General features: G+C 38.2%; 1 long non-coding RNA gene across 1 annotated transcript; it reads left to right on the plus strand.

Annotated features, from left to right (window-relative positions):
* The first annotated feature begins 5,198 nt into the window (after positions 1-5,198).
* Positions 5,199-18,446, plus strand: LOC129769458 (uncharacterized). Its single transcript, XR_008741882.1, has 4 exons — positions 5,199-5,852; positions 17,302-17,612; positions 17,688-17,834; positions 18,342-18,446. It is a non-coding gene; the product is annotated as an uncharacterized LOC129769458 (long non-coding RNA).
* Positions 18,447-18,854: the final 408 nt, after the last annotated feature.

Below are 18,854 nucleotides of genomic sequence, written 5' to 3' on the forward strand. Positions count from 1 at the left end.
TAAAATAAAAACTATTAAACAACTTTTTCCATTTTCCATTTTTCATACTTCGAGCCCAAGCCCGTATGCTCGTACCTTCCTCTTTACCCCGTCCATAAGGTTCTGTACAACGTCAAGTTGTAGTTTTTTTTAACAGAAATCCATTTTCTCTTGAAGTCCGCCTCCGATTTGACAACTTTTGGGTTCTTCCGGAGGGCCTGCTTCATAATCGCCCAATATTTCTCTATTGGGCGAAGCTCCGGCGCGTTGGGCGGGTTCATTTCCTTTGGCACGAAGGTGACCCCGTTGGCTTCGTACCACTCCAACACGTCCTTTGAATAGTAGCACGAAGCTAGATCCGGCCAGAAGATGGTCGGGCCCTCGTGCTGCTTCAATAGTGGTAGTAAACGCTTCTGTAGGCACTCCTTAAGGTAAACCTGCCCGTTTACCGTGCCGGTCATCACGAAGGGGGCGCTCCGCTTTCCGCAAGAGCAGATCGCTTGCCACACCATGTACTTTTTGGCAAACTTGGATAGTTTCTGTATGAGAATCTCCTCCGGAACGCTGAATTTGTCCTCAGCGGAGAAGAACAACAGGCCCGGCAGCTGACGAAAGTCCGTTACCAGACAATGCGGCTTCGTCAGCATTTCGGTGTACAGCTTCCGGGCTCGCGTCTTCCCCACCATGTTTTGCCTTTCATCGCGGTTAGGAGCCTTCTGAACCTTGTATGTACGCAGGCCCTCCCGCTGCTTGGTCCGCTGGACGAATGAACTTGACAAATTCAGCTTATTGGCGACATCCCGGACCGAACTGCTCGGATCACATCTAAACTGCTTAACTACGCGCTTGTGATCTTTTTCACTGACGGAGCATCCATTTATGCCGTTCTTCACCTTCCGGTCGATGGTTAGGTTCTCGAAGTATCGTTTTAGTACTCTGCTGACCGTGGATTGGACGATTCCCAGCATCTTACCGATGTCCCGATGTGACAACTCCGGATTCTCGAAATGAGTGCACAGGATTAATTCACGACGCTCTTTTTCGTTCTACGACATTTTTCCAAATTTACGAAAAATTGATAGTGAAGCAACGTGATCTATACACTCTTATCTGATTTTAAAGCGAAAGCTGAAGATATAATTCCTAAAAATTAAATTTCTACAGCGTTTTTTCCGTGATGCAATTTGATGTGACACACCCTTTATTAGCCTTAGGACTTGTCCATTTTCGTAAATTTCTTGAAATTTTGAATGGTTCTCATGCCCTGATGGGTCGTAAGATGGTGTGTTTCTAATTCAAATGAATCAACTGTCATTCCATCGGCTGCAAAAAATGTCAGTTGTAATTAGAAGTTATTGGTATCTTTTTATTGGTATCTTCACCGACATCTTTATTTGTCCGGATTCCACGAATGAGATTGTTTCCTACGTTGTGGATGAGACGAAGGCAAGCCATCAGTAGACCTTGTTCTTGACAGACCAAGGATTTACCATCAAGTGTAGAAAACACGGGTTATTTCGTGATCCATCCGTAACCGTCGGAACGTTAAACACGAGAAAACTTGTGAGCGGTCCTTAATGTGTTAAGACCGCGACTACTCAAGCTATCATATTCTGACATACGTGAGTATACCATTTCGAACTTCCAAATCAACAGCCAGTTAATTTAATTAACTTCATATTTCACATAACCACACAACATGGTCGATATTATGACATCCTGGACCTCAATTACATAAATTGTTAGTAGCAAAACCTGCACGATAAAGTTGTGAATTGAGCCCGAATTGATTGAACTTTGTGAATAATAGAGTAAAGCCATCTTCCAAGATCATCCCTCCATTGATTCTGCCAACTTATAAAAGCCTGTTTGTCCGAAAAATAAAGAATAACTCGTAATACGCATCAACTCACATTGTGAGCTAACGCCCGTATGTAGGCAAAAAGATTTCTCATTGCTTCGGGAAAGAAAGCGAGTGGTTAGTGCAATCGAAAAAACATACCCATTTCGATCGTCAAATTGTTCAACATTTATACTATATATCCGGTATATAATACAACATATGTCGGAATAACGATTTTAAGTAATATGCGTTCGAAAACTCTTAATGAATCATTACATTTTTCGTAGAGTGACTCCCCTATATAGAAATGAAAAGACATAGTGTTATGTTAAAACGTTTTTGGAAGCAGTGCGTCCAGCCGCTGATTTCTGTTTCGAAATCGACAATGCAAACATGACTTGGAATGCCAATGTTCAAAGCTACAGACTGTGGGTCTACAGTTCGAGGAATATCCGAGATAGTGATAGAAACATTCCATGGCTTCAAAACGTCGCATCCGTGATGGCTTGGGGAGGTATATACAAATGCGACAAACTACCACTATTATAAAATGAATGTTTTTGCAGAATTCGACTTTCCCATACAGTGAATCTGTTTCGGAAATGGTGTTGGGAAAATTTGACCGACGTATTGGCGAAAAATGAGTTGCCTCCTCGTTCACCAGATCTCAACCCATTGGATCACTTCGTATGGTATACATGCTGTCGAAGGTTAACAAGCAAAAGGTGTCTACTTTGCCCTATTTCAAGCTCTTCCTTCTTTCAACGTTATCTGTCCATCCTTTTTTTGTAATTCCTCGGCATCTGGATCCAATTAGGTAAAAGAAAAGTCTCAAACCTGTATGACCAATTCACCCTACAGAAACATGACCGTATCACCCCACACAGCATGCAAAAATTGAAATGCAATTTATTTCATTTATTGTTATCAAACTTACAGTTTAGCTGTCACAAATTGTTCCTGTTCTGTAGGCGAATAGAACATTCCTGCACAATACATGAAAAATTTATTTAATCAACAGAAAAACCTTAAAACCACGATCGAAAGATTTACATTTTTCACAATCTAAATGCTTTCTTTGTTCATGATATTGTTCCTCTCCACCTGTCGAATTTTACTTTTTTACTTTTTTGTTACGTTAGGTATATACGGTTCAACAATAAAAGGAGATGACATTATAAAAAATCCAAGTTTAGCCGTACTTTTTGAGATGAAGGGATGGTCCTAATCACCCCGTATGTCCAGCTCACCCCGACTTACCCTACTTCGTTTTGTTTCGGTTCGACTTTCTTTTATTCGGAGCGACTTGTTTCGGGCTGGGTTCGGTACGATTTGAGTCGGTTTTCGGCACGTCGGCAAACCCGGGCGGCACGTCCACATTTATTCGGCTTTACCGGGCGGCTTAGGTCGAACGATGCCGTTTGGCGTAATGTGGACGCGTCTTAACGAGCTGTTTAAATCGACTGAAACATATAATAAGCACAAGGTTCAAGATCTTGTAGCGAAAGTAGTCAAAACATACTTCAAAATGTCCATTGTTCTCTAGTTGTTAGGGGAAAAACTAGGGTAAAACTGACACGCTAGTGATTTCCACATATTTCCAGGGCCTCCAGTGTTTCTTCGATTTCAAATGGTTACTGAACTTCTCTTCAACTATTAATGAACCATTCTACAGTATCAAATGATCACTTTTTTGAGTAGAACTCGAATTTTGATTGAATAAAAAAAAAGGTGTTTTCAGGTGAAATAAATGGGAGTGCGGTGAGATCGACACCCTGTCGGGTAAAAACGACACCTTTAGAGAAACGAATGTAAATATGTTACAATAATTTCAAGAGGCTGTCTATATACTCTTTGGACGCTTCAAGAAGGTAGAGGTGGATAGTTGCAAATTGTATATAATTGGATTGCTCAGATTTTTAATAGTAAAAAAACAAACAAATTCAACTGCAATTGAAACCCACAGCTTTCTCCGCTGATGTAGTCTTAGATTTGCGGAACGATAGCTCGAATTCCGGTCTAGAAATCTCAGCCAGCACTTATGTTTATATCCCAGCTTCGGTGAGCATCTTGGTACTTGGTTGAGATTTCTATACCGAATAACACGCCTTGAATGTACTCTGGAGTGGCAAGCTCTAGAATACGCGTGACCACAGTGTAAGATGGAAGAATTTTCTTTGACGAAAAATCTCCCGACCAGTACGGGAATCCAAACCCGAAATGACGAATTTCACGTTACGAATTAAACATTAATAGTATTTTTTGGAAGAATAATTATTAAAAAGTTGTTATTCGAAAATCTTTTTCCATGTAAATGTGCCCATCGTCCGACGTATGGAAAACTTGTTGGAAATTCTAAGGGCTATTAATATCTATTTTTTTTAGAATTTTAAAAGCATATATTTTCGAGAAAAAATGAATTTTAATTTTCAAAATATTTTTTTTTCAATGAAATTTTTTCACAAAAAAAATCTTTGATAATTTTTAATGAAAACCTAAGTAGATTCCTACATTACATGCTTTGACTAAAATTTTGTAGGTCGTATGAAATGACAGGTGTGTACAGGAAACATCGGAAAATTTTCAAAAAATTGCTTCTTACTGGAAAAATCAGGGGGTGTCGGTTTCACCATGATTTGCCCTACTCCTTCCCAATATCTCTTGTTTCGAAGAGTGTCACACAATATTATTGACCATCACATCCAATCCGTTTCTATGCAGAAGTCTGATTCCATTAGAAATCAAATCGAGGAATATTGTCATGTATTTGTCTATGCTACTTATTTCGCGGAGCTTCAATCAGTCATCCCAGATGTGTTAGTCATTGAATTATGTTGTCGGCATTCGATACGTTTCAACAGTGAATGGAACAATAGTAGAACAATGGCAAGAGTATGTCACTAGCTTCTATTCAAACATGTAATTAGTATCTGTCGATGCCCTCAGCGCTCTATTGATTATATTATCAATGACTAAGAAGCTGGCTACTTGGAAGAATAATCCGTTCCTTTCTAATGACCTCCTCCTCCTTCTCGATCCAATCAGCTCGGCATTAGCGTCCCGTTGACAAATGGCTCCCTAATGAGTACACAAAGTAACTACACGCTACCCCATGAAGGATTCTCTGTCGACCAGTGCGCTTCCCTGTCAGAGTTTGTTCAGCTGCCAAGTTGACTTTAGCCGTTGTGTACAAATGACGACGCCTAAGGCACGATAGGCCAGGCTGCACTGGGGGAGCACACGTGTACCTAATTATAACGTATTAATCGACTTTATTTGTTTTTCAAAAGTGTGCACGCTATAGCTGCACGACATGATTGCAATTAACATTGCGACAGTTCTGTGCCTTGAGCGATAGCGTGCAGTTAGTCGCATTTGCGGAAGATACATTGAATTCATTTACATTGCATTTGTATCTTTACGGTGCAGAAAATCTCGACCGTAGTGTTCATCGAGGCTGATCACACTTTCTAGAGGTCCATTCGATCGGGGATGTGAGATGAGATAGTCAACTTATCGATGGATGGAATTTATTCTATTCGCGAAGGCAACCCGAACAAGTTCCAATGAAAAAAAAAATCATATACGTCATAAGCTAAAACCACAATAAAAGCTCAGATCCACCCCGGAAGCACCAGAAAAAGAACACCAGCTTGTATGGAGTATCAATAAGAATAACACCTGACATCCCATCGCGCTTAATTTGTTAATCAGACGAAATAGCAGCAAGAATTGCAATTAGCTTCGAAGCGGCCTGACCAGCAGTTTTAATAAAATAATTCATACCCTTCGAAATTGCACCCGGGAACCTCGCAAGAGGTTGGCAGTGTTTAGTATTTTTCTTGGACTTTATTTTACTTCATGCTGGCGTAAATCGGTGACCTTAAAGAACGGTTTACGCTCTTGTAAGCGAAAAGGAGGTGGTGGAAATCAATCAACTCTAAGAACCTCGGTTGACGTCACACCACCGCACCCCGCGTTGATCACAACACAAGGGGAATGGGCGTGAGATGAAATGAATGGCGAAACGGTATGTAGTATTGTTGTTGTTATGGTACGAGAACAAACCATAACGGTTAGTTTTTACACTTCGAGGCTAATGTTCAATAAGACCACACTTTCTAGAATCTTGTTATGATTATAGTGGCTAAAGATACGTTCATTCGATAATTATGAACAGGATCAGTGTGATGCTTGGCAAGGTTTTTTTTGTCAAGTATGAAACGATTCCAATTGAAAATTCTTCAATAAAAAATAGGGATAATGTATTTTTAAATGACAAATTTAATTATACTAGGTATACTGAGAGGTAGGGGAGCCGCGGGTAAGACGGACAGTGGGGATATAATGGACAGGTGGTTGATTTGTATAGTTGCATTATGAATTTCAAATTTCTGTTAATGGGAAACCCTTCTACATGCTATTCTATAATATTTAAACCATCCTATGACAATGAATACTGATCAAAAGTGGAATTGAGAAACAAAAACCGAAAATCGAACATGATTACGCGTGTGGGTGTAACTTTTGCGGCTTCGATATTAAGCATTTTGAGTGGTTAATATCAAAATTTAATTCGCTGATGGTTATATTTCGGTTTGTGAGTTGACAGAGAAGCGATATTAGGTATTTACGGAAAATTAAATTCATTCGTAAGTGGTAAATTTAAATTATTGAAATAATTGCACTGGGGGGGTTGAATGGACAGTCACTCCCATAATCACATCCAATGCATGATGGAAAGTGAAGGGAAGAATATTGAACTCTTTTTTATATTGCTTTCTCTTTTTGTTCTATTTCAGTTACTGGACGCACAAACACTGAGACAGAGTGAAATTTTTCCTCTCGTGAGCGATAAACCTCTACGCTTTGTATATTATGAACACTGTCCATATCCCCCCCCCCCCACTACATGTCCATTATACCCGCACCGATAAAAATGTTCTACTTTTCGGCTTGCTTTATTTTCAGTAAAAAACATGGAAAAACACATTTTTATAAAACATTTGGCCAGTTATTTCGGAAACCAGTATATTGAACTGTAAGAAACCGCTTTTAAATTTTTGAAAACATGAGTTTCCAAAGATACAATTGAAGTTTTCCTTAACATGTCCGTCTTACCCCAATCTCCCCTGCTGAAAATGATAAATGTTTATTATTATTCAATAAGACAATGTCCTCTTTATTCAGGATTTTTTTATTGTTCCTTTCTGATTATTTTCTCTCTCCGCTCACCCTCTCGAATAAAGTCATATGTGAGCAGAGATGCCAACAAAACTTTTGAAAAAGCTCGAAAAAATCGGAAAAAAATATCTGGAAATAGCTGGAACAAACGATTTTTCGTTTTTCTCAATTTTGTTTATATGTGCAATAATAATTACTATACACAGTGATAGTGTTAGTAAGTAGTATTTTTAATTTCATAAAACTGGATAAAACTGTGATCTAGAAAAAAAGAGTAGGTTATATTTATGATATAACCGCAAGTTTGACATGAGACTACCGTTGTCTTAGTGAGTTTTTGTATTGTGTTGACTAAACTATCGTTTGAATGAAACAATTTTCGAATTCAATTTAATTCAACATATTTGCTTTGTAAGTAAAAAGTTTGAGCAGTTGCTATATAAGATCAATTCATGCTATTATGTTCTTCGTTACAAGTAAACTTGATGACCGTCCTTTTACGTTTGATATGATGCCTAAGACTGCCAAAATATGTCAACAGAAGAATTGTCAAACGATCATTGTGTTTTCATTTCCCCCTGAAAGTATTGCATCTCTCATGTTTACCTCTAGCATCTAAAATGACAATTTCCCAGGCTTGTCAACTTAGAAGAACGTTTTAGGAAAACATATTGCGGTCTACACAAAGACAAACGACTACAAAAGTACTCGCAGCTTGCATAATTTTGCAAAGGGAAGGAAGGTCTTGTATTATAGAGACTTTAAAATTTGCAGTTCATTCGTCTCTATTTTTGCAAAGCGGATTCCCCCAGGCATCTTTGTTTTGAATCCATCTTAGGGAAACACATTTCGGTGGGAACAAAAATACCCCCAACATGCATGTATTTGCAAAGCGGATTCCCACAGGCACACTAATTTTCAAGTCTGTGTTGGGGAAACCGTAAATCAGACCAATCAAAACATGGCAATTAGGGCGTTTAGATAACGCTTGACATTTTACAGTTATTCAATTGTTTATCTCATGAATTAAGAAATGTTCGAGTTATAAGCATTCGAAATCTTTCATTTTTTCTTGCGTGTTCTGTGTTTAGATTTCCATTTCACCCCCATATACTCCGGATAGACGTAGTCCCACGTCAAAAACTGGAATTTTGTTTTGCCTTTGGCTGGTTCACTGGCATGTTTTAAAAAAACTGTGAGTCTTTGAGTTGGATATCAAAAATTTGGATGATAAATAAAGTAATTTCTTCAAAAATACGAATTCCCGGAATATATTTGTGGTTGTGGTTGCAGTGGGTGTCTAAATGAATAGATGCATACTGAGTGCACTACGTGCATTGGCAATAAGACCACACATTACTTGTGTTGCTCCCGCGAGAACAAGAATGAAACATTTAGGTGCGCAGACAAAAAACGATTCGTCACAAAAACAGGAAAAAAAGACGAAAATTCAATGTTTTACTTTCATCTGACGTAATATTAGAAACACAATCAGTACAGAGTCTATACAGAATACAGGAGTGTCTCTTCAACGCTGTCGTGAGCGTGTCGAAAGAATCAGGGAGGCTCCTAAGGAGCAACGCATCCATCAGCGATTTGCCGAAATCCAGTCCAATGCACGACAGCTCATTCGGTTCGAAAAAGTGTCTCTACATCTCGTCAACCTTAGAGCAGAGGGATGTCTTCTTGTGGTGTTTGTTGAGGTTCGTCCGAGTTACCTTGGCCTACTTCGTGTCGCGTATGGACGAGCCTCAATCGATCCCCAACGAGCAGCACAATCGTCGCTCTCGTATTACGATCTCGTCCCTTTTAAACGTCATCGGCCATTGTCAGTGCTACCACATATTAGTACTGAAAAGTTTCATTCTTAAATTTCTATGATGTTTGATTGCGCCTGCAAAAAATGCATTAAGTTCTACGTCAGCAACGCGGTCATGTCCTGAACACCATTCTTCTAGTGTTCAATTATTTTTGTCTTCTCTCATTCTGCACTCATTCTGGATTTGGGTCAAAGTAGGGGAAGGTCGGGAAAAACGGACAGGGTGAGAAAGATGGACATCCCTGTATGATTGATAAATTATATTTTTATTTTGAATTTTAATGATGTACAAACTTGCAATACAGTGTATCTGATAATATTGTAAATAAAAACAAAAAAGTAATCTACAAAGAGCAGCTCGATGGAAATTTTCGTCTGCAGAAAATAAGGTGCTACAAATTTGTGGTATTTTCCGTTACGTGGGTGTTTTACCATCACTTTACTTCCAGTTTTCCAATTTTACTCCAGAAATATTGATGAAAAAAAAATACTTATCAAGTCGGGTAAGAAGGACACTCAATCGAAGGGAAAGACAAACATTTTGTTTTGAAAACAAATTGATTATCTCCTCCTTCTTTATCTTTACATATTGAGGGCGGCTCACGAGTTTTCTCGTGTTTCGCGTTCCGTCTGTTACGGATGGATCACGAAATAACTCGTGTTTTCTACACTTGATGATTAAATCATTGGTCTGCCAAGAATCTAATAAGACCTACCGATGGCTCGCCTTCGTTTCATCCACACCGAAGGAAACGATCTCATTCGTGGAATCCGAACAAATGAAGCGTACAAGTGTGCCCCAAACCGTGCGGTCCGAGACGTATGTCTTACAGATTTCTTTGCGGTCCTTAATGTGTTAACAGATGCCCACTAATATATTTAATAAAAGTAAAACATAAAATCGGATATGATAAACCAGCGAATTCGAAAAAATAATTTCGTTGTAATATGTAAAGTCGTGTCTTGCACTCAGAAAAGAAGTGTAATTATCGAGCCCGGAACCGGTCGACTAAAGAGGTAAATTTAACATTAGGGACGACCGGTCGCGTCCCGCGTTTAGTGTCTGTACAGCAGTTCTTACGTTAGCATAAAACAAATAAGTGTTATCGTGTTATGCATGTTAATTTTGATTTTGAATAATTTAAATATCTGTCGACCAATCATTAGGGAAACGATTTGCGATCTACACAAAATTATGGTAAATTAGAGGCCCTCACTTAAACCCTATTTTAACATATTAATTTTTTAAAATTTTATAATTCTCTATGCCGCAATAGATTGATAGGGGTTGTCAGAAAGATTGGTGTGAAAACCCATCAAGAAAATGATTAAGCAATAAACGCTCATAATTGGACAATTTTCAAGATGTCCCCGGGAGACGTAATCCTACGTCAAAAGTAGCATGATAGCGATGACGCTACCTTTGGGACGCGGATGCCACTTTTATATAACACACAATTCTTAACTATACAGCCTGACGAGAAAAGTATGCTTTTGAATTTCATCGCTCTACAATATATTGTTCTTCTCGAGATTATAGAAATAAATTTTGTTTTACGCAGTACAAACATAATGTTATGTGCTTGCTACTCGTATTACGAAATCTTCCAGCTTGATTTTTATTCTGAAATAAAAAACATCAATTCATGTACATGAAATTAGCACTACCGGATAAAAACAACGCATATGATATAAGTTTTCAACAGACTGTAATCAGTGTCAATCAAATGTACAACAAAAACAGTAGCAATACTACTGCTAGTACATGACTCACCTCAATCGATGAGCTGAGCCTGAGCATAACCGGCATCTTGAGCCTAATACAATACACTCCCTCGCCACCAAATCCGCATTCCGTCAGCTCCGAAAGAAACAATCTGACAAGCAATGTAATTACTTACAATCGATCATACACGCCCAATCATTTCTAGTTAATCTGTGTTGATGAAATATGCCAAATCTCCTATTCAAACAGAAATCACATCATGAGACACCCCCATCCTCATCCAAATCATTATGCCAACTATCAACAAACGATCACGATGGCTTCTTGTTTGGCTTTCGTACGTTTATACCGTAATACACGTCGGCGGTGAATGATTAATGAAGTGCAGATGCTGTCGCAAATTTTGGTAATGGCATCCAATTGGATAGAACCATGGGAAACTGCTACTTGCGGACCGCCTGAAGCGCACGTTTTTGGCCTTTATCAATGTTAAGAAGTTGTATCCCAAGAGTTTTTATGACGGAAGTATATTAGGTCTAATCTAACGGAATCAACCATGGTGAAACAACATTCTTGAGTATGTTGGATGGATGCTTTAACAACTATAATTGATATAATTCAAGTCAATGGAAATTCTATAAATTACAAATAGTTTTCATACCACTTTGTATTCGACGTTCACAGAAGCAAATTGAATACTCCAACAAAAGTCTCAAGAGTCTCAAAATAGCAGACACTGGTGAACTGGAACTTGAAAATATGTATAAAGATTCTTTGTTTTCTCAACAACAGTTTAAACAAATCAATTCAAACTCATGAATCATCTTACATCTTAGTTTGGATAGACAATTTATTATATACTGAAGTTGACTGAATTCAATACATAACGGCATACGAGCTTGCCGAAATACGCCTGTCAGTTTTTATTCATTCGAACATTGATTATCCGAGCATAAACCCATCAGAGACTGACCCAACTGACCTTTTGCGTCCTTATATTGTAAACAATAACAACATAGTCGATAGTTCAGAACTATTGCCTGCATTCGTCGAAAATATCATAACAATATAAATTGTTGCATCATATTCATGCTTCAGCTTTTCCGTTGGTCACGAAATTCTTCAGATAATTGCGTAGCTGTCTTTTTTGACCAGTATTAGTTAACGGAACTAAAATATGTATGCTAATTCCTAGTATAGGACAAGACTAGTTTGTTTGGCATCATTCATGCTAAACCAACTGGGAATCTATTTTTATCTTTGACTAGCTGACCCGGCAAACTTCGTCCCGCCCAAAATTTATTTTTCGTTATCACATTCACGTTTTCTCACTAAGTGCACGTTCATGGGTCCAATTGCAGAACTGTTCATTGATTGATCTTCTAATATCCCCTTTAAAATTATTTTTTACTATAAATTTCCTAGTACTTCTACCAAAACTCGTCATTATAATATTATTATTAGGGGCTTATTTTCAAACACAATTCTCGTTCAAGATTTTCCAACCACTTGCAAAAACATGTTTCTACGTTACATGGAATAAATGTTTGATACAGAAAATATGATAGAATAAAGACAGCTCTAAATTGAACAATTCCTTCCTCGAGTTTTGCTCTTATCAACACATTCGGCGATCCATTTTTATTTATATAGATAGAAGAAGCTATAGGAGTGAGTTTTATCACATTAAAATTAATCTCCACTTTCGAACAAAGATCAATTTCGTTAGCACAAACATCAAATGGACTAACAACCCTTGTCACTATGAAATTGTAGAACATATGACAATTGAATTTTCGCAAATTTTTCCCATTTTCTTCAGAGTTTTCCGAAAATTTTCAATTGTCATGTTGGTTGGAATATGTTTGATTGAAATATTTGCTTTAATTTTTAGAATTTTAACTTTAATTTCCTTAGAGAGGGGGTGGAGTGTCTAACCATCATAAGACCATTTATTGCATCCTAAAACCTCCACATGCCAAATTTGGTTTCATTTGCTTGATTAATTCTCGAGTAATGCAGAAATTTGTGTTTCATTTGTATGGCAGCGCCCTCTTAGAGAAGGGGGAGGGGTCTCAAACTATCACGAAAACCTTCCCTGGCTCCAAAAACCACTACATACCAAATTTCATGTTGATCGGTTCAGTAGTTTCCGAGTCCATGAGAATCAGACAGACAGACAGACAGACAGAAATCCAGTTGAGAGAGTTGATTTTAGAAAACCTGAGAAGGTAACCGAGAGAAACCTGTATTATTAATGAGACCGGGAGTGTATATTAGGGTGCCAATGAATGTATGGGAAAAAATTGACCCTAGAATTTCAAAAAGTTACCCTATACAAAATGTTTACCACCTCGAAAAAAACATCCTATGCCAAATATCAGCCCAATCGGACTTGAGGGAGAGAGGCGCAAAGCGGTTAAAGTTTGAGTTTTTTGAAAATGGAAAAATCACCCAAAGGGGTATTAAAGGAAATCAGAGTTTTCAATATTTTTTATGCCAAATGTCTTAAAATTGCATGAAACGTCGAGATCTAGTGTTATCTCGAATTTTTTTTTGTCAAAAATCGACACTCTGGGACATGTTTTTTTTTCGGAATACGAGACGAAACGTATGGTTTAAAGTGCCAATGAAATAAGTATTTCTTGATTTATTAGACCGTATACTTTTGAAAATTTGAAAAAATTGAAAATTTGAAAGACCGATCCTTTTGAAAATTTTAGACAGTAACATAAAAACTATTAAACAACTTTTGGCATTTTCTTTTTATTCATACTTCGAGCCCAAGCCCGTATGCTCGCACTTTCCTCTTTACCCCGTCCATAAGGTTCTGTACAACGTCAGGTTGTAGTTTTTTTTTGAACAGAAATCCATTTTCTCTTGAATTCCGCCTCCGATTTGACAACTTTTGGGTTCTTCCGGAGGGCCTGCTTCATAATCGCCCAATATTTCTATATTGGGCGAAGCTCCGGCGCGTTGGGCGTGTTCATTTCCTTTGGCACGAAGGTGACCCCGTTGGCTTCGTACCACTCCAACACGTCCTTTGAATAGTGGCACGAAGCGAGATCCGGCCAGAAGATGGTCGGGCCCTCGTGCTGCTTCAATAGTGGTAGTAAGCGCTTCTGTAGGCACTCCTTAAGGTAAATCTGCCCGTTTACCGTGCCGGTCATCACGAAAGGGGCGCTCCGCTTTCCACAAGAGCAGATCGTTGCCACACCATGTACTTTTTGGCAAACTTGGATAGTTTCTGCTTGCGAATCTCCTCCGGAACGCTGAATTTGTCCTCTGCGGAGAAGAACAACAGGCCCGGCAGCTGACGAAAGTCCGCTTTGACGTAGGTTTCGTCGTCCATTACCAGGCAATGCGGCTTCGTCAGCATTTCGGTGTACAGCTTCCGGGCTCGCGTCTTCCCCACCATGTTTTGCCTTTCGTCGCGGTTAGGAGCCTTCTGAACCTTGTATGTACGGAGGCCCTCCCGCTGCTTGGTCCGCTGGACGAATGAACTTGACAAATTCAGCTTTTTGGCGACATCCCGGACCTAACTTCTCGGATCACGTCTAAACTGCTTAACTAAGCGTTTGTGATCTTTTTCACTGACGGAGCATCCATTTCTGCCGTTCTTCACCTTCCGGTCGATGGTTAGGTTCTCGAAGTATCGTTTTAGTACTCTGCTGACCGTGGATTGGACGATTCCCAGCATCTTACCGATGTCCCGATGTGACAACTCCGAATTCTCGAAATGAGTGCACAGGATTAATTCACGACGCTCTTTTTCGTTCGACGACATTTTTCCAAATTTACGAAAAATTGACAGTGAAGCATGGCCAACGTGAACTATACACTCTTATCTGATTATAAGCGAAAGCTGAAGATATAATTCCTAAAAATTAAATTTCTACAGCGTTTCTTTCCGTGATGCAATTTGATGTGACACACCCTTTAACAGTATATCTCGACAAGTAATGCATCTTTAAGACATTTGGCATCAACAATTTTTTTAGAAAACCCCGATTTTCGGTGATCTTTCGTTTTAAAAAACTCAAATTTTAACGTCTGTGACACTAATAAATGAAGTTCGAATGAGCTAATATTTGACATAGGGTATATTATTGTGCAAATCAACATTCCGCAACAAGTTCCGAATGAAAAATTGAGATAACTATTTTTATTGGCACTTGAAACCATACGTTTTTATGTAATTTATGTAGAACTTGCTTACTATTTTGTTGTTGATGATGATGATGATGATGATGATGATGATGATGATGGCCCACCTCATATCCCTACAAAAATTTGAGCAGGACGATTTATCTTATAGATAATATTTATTTCATATCAAGAAGTCAGTATTATAAAAACGAAAACAAAGCGAACTGGCTCTGTTGCAGGCATGAATATCTATCAATAGAACATTAAAAATAGGCATAAACTGCGAAAAACAAACAATGTTCCTATCCATACTGACATAGTCATAGTCTCAAGTCTTAGTCTTCAACTGAATGAGCTATCCCAATTCCAGTTTTCACTTCAGACCCTACATAAAATTTCATTGTGTGTCAGTTTTCTGCCAGTGTTCATGTTTCCATGATACATGTTCTATTTTCCTGCTAGCATCATAAATGGGAATTAGCCAATAACAAATCGACGAAACTGTACACAAATGTACACTAACACATCAACAAAAAAAATCTGCATTAGAACAATTGAGATCAGGAGAAAAGGAGAGCCCTTACTACTGTTCTACGCATAGTTGTCCCATGTTAATTTTTTGTCAATTTTCACTTTTTTTCAAAAAACGATGTTTTTATCCATAATTTTCCAGAAAAACACAAAAAACTTATTGTTTGTTCCCAGTGTTTGGAAAAACAACATCAAGATCAATTGTCCCATGTTGATATTCTAGGCATAACTCTCCCATCATGTATTTTTTATAGATTCATAATAAAATAATTGGTTCAAGTACAAGATTTTTTTTTGTCACGCTTTCAGCAGGGCTAATGCACTCATTTCTGGCTTGGAAGAACGAACTAATTCTCAATTGAATGTATAAAAAGTTTAACAGAACATGTGTACGCCTTGTTAGCGAATGTCTAATAACAATGAGATTTTCATTCTATAAAGGTGTTGCAGATCACTAACTGCGCTCACATCACTGTACGATTCACAAGCAATATCACTACCATATACAGTGAGCGCGAGCGGGTGATCCGCGGTACGGATTATTTGTGACAGCTAGTTCCGTAGTAAATCTATAGGCCTTCCCGGAATTTGTCAGTGAATGATAGGCTCGTGCACTTTTCGTATTCAAGCTGGATTGATTAAGGTGAAGATGGAAGCTAGCCATTGTAGTAGTGTAGGTAAACCCACGTGTAAAAATGAGGTAATAGTGTTTGTGAGAGAAGAGCAAAGCACCCGTAAATAGATCAATTCACTTACCAGACTGTGTGGCGCTTCATAGACACGAGTCTTTCAATACATTTGAAACAAAAAAATAACGATTCAATACTAAAGTAAAATGTATGAACGATATGTTCCGATAAACAATTGCAAATATAAATATATATAGAAGTTGCATTTGCGTATACAATTCTACAATTCTGATTATACGCGAGCAAATTCATAACACATGCGAATTGAAGTTCTTTTGGTATTAACTAGTTTTTCGCATAGTAAATCGATGTTGATAATTCCTTAATATTTTCCTTCGTTGATCGTATTGTTTTCACATATTCACGTTGAAAGCATAGGCAGCCGTGGCAGTGTTCCAAGCTCTGCAATACAATTTTCTTAACCAATGTTAAAGTTGCTTAAACTTACATTATAGACCCATTAAAAGTAAAAATAATAATTCTATTGATATCAACACAATTTTATTCTATTGATTTTCATGACATGAAACGCTATGACTCAGGAATAACATTTCATTGAATGGTTTTTATAGCTGTTTCGATGATGTTGTCTGGCATCAGTGTCCAAAAAATAACGATGCATTCGCCAATACAAACAAAACCATTGCCGAAAATTGAAAAATGAAAATTTAACTTTCAGATCACTAGCTCGAGTTTTCCGACGTTTTTCACAATACAGTGCGACAGCAGATGAAAATTTAATATCTTGTGAGTAATCGATTAGAGTTTGGTTGATATTACTTGATTGGAAGTGTGCGAAAACGATCATTTTCTTCACACTGTTCCGCAAAATTATTGATTTTCGGGTGAGGGGTGAGAGAGGGAGATGAAAGAAATGAGCGCCATTGTGGCAGCCATTTTTGGCTAGCTTCCACCTTCGCCTTAAAGTGAAGGGATCATGTCACATTTCATTAGAGCGTATAAAAAACCCTGTGTATTGCTTAACTGAAACGCTTACAGATTCTGGTACACAAATATGAAAACCTTGATTTGTTCCCAGTTGCTGTTTTTGGAACATGAGACAACTATGCGTAGAACGACAGCTTAGCTCTTTATATTTTTTTATCATGCGTAGCGCGCTCCCTCCGTTGCTGCTAAACGTTTACGTTTAAATAAATACACGCAAACACATGTGTGTACATCGCAAAGCACAAAGTATCATGAAACAGGCACTTAAGATCGTCGTTATTCTTCGCTTGCTGAGCACATAATATATAACACATTTCAAAATACTTTTTCAAAGGTAATCCTCTTTACCAGAATACATTTCATGAGATGAAAAGATGCTTTGAATCGGTTCAGAAATAGCACTTTTTCTAACACATCACAAACACACCAACAGGAAAAAAAAAACACACACACACACATTGTGGCGCAGCTGATAAAAACGTCCGCATTCGATGAATCTACGATCGAGATCCTCCATTGAAGTTTATAATCTCTAGCCTCCAGAAAGGCCAATTAAACCGAAAAAGACCAACACACGTAGTGTATCATTTCATCGAACCTCTTCCCTGGATTTGATGGTGCGAACAATATCGTATCGCGGTGTGCGACATCTTCCATTCACGACTAATTATCGACTCATCGAAATGATTTTTTTCTCGGACTTTGTGTCGAACAAATCACTATGTGTTTGACATCAGCGTTAAGGTAGATTGTCAACTGCTCGCTGTCTGGAGCAAGAAGAAAAAATAATGGTTTTGATTGATTTTTTTTCAATTTCAGCGGCTCACATAATAAGTTTACCCGCAACCATTTGGTGCCCTTACTTAGCCTTAAGAAAAGCCGTTGACTTCACTTTAGAGCAAGCACTGTATTTGCAATTCGAACGACAATCTCCCAATTTCAGAACGAAGTAATCGTGAAGAGACGGTAAAAGGGCTGATACAGTGTGACTATGTTTGCTCCCGTTTTTCAGCCGCTATAATGGTTTGGTCGGGTGAGCATCGGGAATTCAGAATGGGAATCGGCGCGTTTCATGGTCAGTGATTGCGACACAAACATTTTCAGGGACACAAATGAACGACTTATGAGAGGGAAAGCACTTGAAAATATGAAACGAGTAAGAGTTTCAATTGAGCAGCAACAGAGACAGTCTCTATAATATCAAGGGAGAATATCATGAACTATAAATCAAATTCTGCATCACTGCATTCTGCATCACTTTAAGGGAACACAATGTCGTTCAATGACGCTATGTTACAGTATACAGATTTTGTAGACATGAAGTATGAATTCGAATTTATTCGTTTTCATAAAAGGCCTCGATTTGAATTTATTCGTTTTCATGTTTACAAAGCCTCGATGCTTATCCGACCAGATCATTATAGTGACTAAAGATCGACAATTGCTAGACCGGTTCTTTTACTTTCTTTCCAGCCCCGTCCAGACGCCTTCGAATTCGATGAGTCCATTTTGAACCATCCTGTATAACCTATGTAATTACATAGCCATTTAGGTTGACCAGCAGAATGTCCATGATAAGATTCTAGGTAATAAATCAGTTTAGAATGTTATGTTAGAAATTGCAATAAATACCCTTTATTTTATTTATTAAACTTGTGTATGCTATACTAATCCCGAACCATAGATAATTTCTTGATTCCGAATCATTATTCATTATACACCAAACGAAAACAAATACATGCTTCTTCCGTTTGGGGGCGATACGATTCATCATTTCGCTACGCGGTGGTCATTTTGCATGCCTTGTGCTGCTCACAATATACACGGCGCCTAGAAATCTTTTCGCATTGGTTTCGCCGAATCTGACCTAGGCATTGAATTTTACGAAAAGCGCTACGCAAAAATTATTCATGACGAATGAAGCTCTACGGTCAAGTGAATGGGTATAAATGGCAACAATTATGCATAATTGGAAAATGATGAGTA

This window comes from Toxorhynchites rutilus, chromosome 2, assembly GCF_029784135.1.
Source record: "Toxorhynchites rutilus septentrionalis strain SRP chromosome 2, ASM2978413v1, whole genome shotgun sequence".
Taxonomy (NCBI): Eukaryota; Metazoa; Arthropoda; class Insecta; order Diptera; family Culicidae; genus Toxorhynchites; species Toxorhynchites rutilus.